This window comes from Ascaphus truei, chromosome 15, assembly GCF_040206685.1.
Source record: "Ascaphus truei isolate aAscTru1 chromosome 15, aAscTru1.hap1, whole genome shotgun sequence".
Taxonomy (NCBI): Eukaryota; Metazoa; Chordata; class Amphibia; order Anura; family Ascaphidae; genus Ascaphus; species Ascaphus truei.
Genome location: NC_134497.1, coordinates 37,242,926 through 37,246,244, shown reverse-complemented (window position 1 = coordinate 37,246,244; position 3,319 = coordinate 37,242,926). Strand labels below are relative to the sequence as shown.

The 3,319-nt window shown below is 53.3% G+C and overlaps 1 protein-coding gene across 2 annotated transcripts in view; it reads left to right on the top strand.

The window, feature by feature from the left end:
• LOC142466828 (uncharacterized) overlaps window positions 1–3,319 on the top strand; it is a 13,177-nt gene that overhangs the window by 2,796 nt on the left and 7,062 nt on the right. Inside the window, exon 1 of one of the 2 annotated variants that reach the window (XM_075572317.1) lies at window positions 1,464–3,319. This exon is cut by the window's right edge and continues 1,393 nt beyond it. The exons of the other annotated variant lie outside the window; for it this stretch is intronic. The gene's annotated coding sequence lies outside the window, so the exon portion shown is untranslated. Of the gene's footprint in view, window positions 1–1,463 lie in introns of those variants that run through there. 2 annotated transcript variants of the gene reach the window in all.

Below are 3,319 nucleotides of genomic sequence, written 5' to 3'. Positions count from 1 at the left end.
TGTCGCGAAAAGATGCATGTCTAAAAAGTGTGTCACAAACATGAAAAGTTTGGAAAGCTCTGACTTAGATTTTAAGTTAAGGTTTTGAGGTTAGTGGTTACAGAACAACACATAGACTGTTAGCCTTAGTTACCATATGACATTGGTGAACAAGGAGCCCGTTTTGGATGATGCTAAGAGAAGACTGCTGATTACCTCATGCTAGGAGTATCTCTGTACACAGCTGATTATACTATAAAAGCTCACTCTTCCGGACACAGACCCAGCATTCTATCCTCTTAGGCTGGGGCCATAGAGGGGGGGAGCAGTGCTGAGGCGCACTGACGCTGAGGCTCGCCTGCTGAAGCTGTGCGATTTCATGCACATGCAGGCGAGCCGGGAGGCGGGGGGAGGTGGTGGGAGGCGGGGCAGTGACGTCGCTGGGCCAATCGCCCGCGACGCACTGACGTTAACGTCACGGCGCCGACGTCACGGTGCCATGACGTTGACGCTGCTTCGCGCTGATTGGATGTTTTCAGCCGACAGCGCGCTGAAAAACAGCTTGGCTGTCGGCTGAAAAATCCAACTCGTCAGCACGCCTGTGGACGCTCGCGTGAGCCCCCTCTAAATACATCCTCATTGAGGATGCAGGGGCTCAGCGCGGAGCGTCCGCACGGCTCAGCACGGCTTGTACTTCTATGGACGCAGCCTTACACTTTGAGGATATTTATATCTCCTGCCTTCTTAGGCTTTGGTCCCGCTGCGTCCGGAGGCCGCGTGTGCGTTACCAGCAGGGGTATCCTCCCGAGCCAGTCCCAGTCCCCCCTCGCTGCACGGCTCACTACGCGCTGTGACGCGTCAGCCGCCAGGGGATGCAAGAGAATTGCGATCCCGAGCGGTGACGCATCACGTGGTGCGCTGGTGAGCCTATCAGCGGCGGGGGCTGGAGCTGTCAGAGCTTCCCCCACCTCCAAAAGGTAGGGGGGAAGTGTGTGTGTCATGGAGGGAGGGATCAACATGGAGAGGAGGGCATGTGGGGGGGGGGGGGGGGATCTGCTTACCTTCCAGCATACAGCCGGCAGCAGCACCCTCCTGCAGCCCAGGAGACCGACCCCCGCTGAAGCCATCCGCTGGAGATGGGGGGGGGGGGGGGGTATTGGACGGGAGCTGCATGGAGAGCAGCATAGGGCATGTGGAGGGGGAAGTAGCACGGAGAGCAGCAGAGGGCATGTGGGTTGTCCCTCCTGCAGCCCGGGAGACCCCCGCTGCAGTCCTCCGCTCAAACTACAGCCCCCGGCCGCCACTCCCGCTCCCTACAGCGGTCAAGTGCCTCTCCACGTGCTGCCTGTCTGCAGTGCGGGCGCGTGGTCTGAGGCAGCGGGGCCTTAGGCCGCGGCCAGGCTCCCTGCTCGCGTGCTGAGGCTCAGGGAAAGCGGGTGCTTTCCCTGGCCTTGCGGTTGCTTACCGCACGCTCTGTCAGGGGGCGGGCGCATCATTGGCTGGGGGCGGGCCAGTGACGTCACGGAGCTGGCTCGCCCTCATTGGGCGAACCGCTCACGTGACCGGTCTGTCGCGCCGGCAAGTGGGGGAATTTTAAATTCCCCCAAGACCTACGCTTCCGCGCGCTTGCGGAAGCGTAGGCGAGCCCCTACTAAAGCCGCTCTAATTGCGGCTGTAGGGGCTCAGTCCAGTTAACCCCTTGCTTCCCAGGTGAGAGTAGAGGGGGGGCAAATGGGGTGTAACCCCTTTAAAATCCTGGGCCAAATCCTCTCTCTCTTGACACACAGTATATCTATTTTGGTTCACACTGGAGTTAGATTGCCTAACAAGACCATATATATACCATCCCAGCAGGCAGACTGTCTAACCAGACTATACAATTACTATTCCAGTATTCAGATATACTATACAATGGGTGGTCTAGTTAAATAATACTCTCATATACTAACGGTATTCTTCAGGATTTCAATTTGGTATGCTTATTCTAGCAATTTATTCATGTGACCCTATAGTATATAAGGCAAGATTTTATATGTTGTATTGTTTTTATGTATGCACCACTTTAGTTTACCCTAGATAGTAATAAAGGTTATTTTAACTGATCACAATGTTACACTATGTCTGGTTACAGAGTAACTAGCTGAGTTCTTTCTCTCTATTATTGACGAGATTCAAGTATGGCCTAGGCATAGAGATATAAAAATACATGGTTACGTTAAAAGAACAGGGTTAATTAAACCACAGGCAGCTGTTGACATTATGGATAACTGTGGTTGCTGTCACCTACACTACTTTACCTAGTTTACTGGGCAGCTAATGCCAAATCTATATTCTCCAGACTATTATTCTGTGACAATTACCATCACTTATTGTCTTTCCAAATCCTTGCAAAACCTCCCGAAACTACTGAAGAAACAGAAATATTCATTTTATTTATCCCCCAAACAGCTTGTCAAATTATTTCCCCTCAGGAGAAGTCTCACATGGTTTCTCTTACTGTGTGTTTCTATTGCTGTTTGTGTTCTGTATCCCCCTTCCTCCCACACCCTTTATTTGCCTCCCAGGTACTGATCTGCAGGGGGTTATTTTTCCTTATCCACTTTGCCTCCTTTGTTTACCAAACACTAGATTCACTAAAGCGCAATAGCCTCAATTGCACTTTAACAGCCAGTCAAGTAAATGGCAATGAGCATGTGATCACAGCAGCTCTTTGCACCTTTCCCCTCACTCCTGTCTTCTCCTCACAGCCTTGTTCAGCACCATTGCTGCTTGTATGTAGCCTTAGGCCAGCGGTGCGCAAAGTGGGTTGCGCGAGATTACCAGCGGGGGGCGCAGGGTTTACAGAGGTCCCGCGCGCCTCCCGAAGGCACCTAAATTAAGTGCCGGGGGAGCTGCAGAGCCACTGTAAACCTCACTTACCGTGATTCAGCCGCCACCTGAAGACGCGTCGCCATGGCAACGCGGCATCAAGTGATGCAGCGGGGTCATGTGACATAGCAACGTGACGTCATGATGTCCAGACGCCGGGAATCAAGGTAAGGAGGAGGAGGGAGGGGGCGCGTGGAGAGGAGGACATCCGGCAGGGGGGTGCAGGGAAAAAAGTTTGCGCCCCCCTGCCTTAGGCTACAGCCCCAGTGGTCACTGCTGCACGTGCGTCTGACTGCCTGGCGGCGCATACACGGGTATAATCCGCGATCTGTGGTCTATGTGGAGCGATAAGATGCGCGGGATGTGTGGGGGATGGCCATGACAGGGAGGCGTTTCAAGCCCAAACTGACATTGTTACCTCATTAGACTGTGGCTCAAGGCTTTTCTACATTCCAGTTTCCAAATCAGTCGA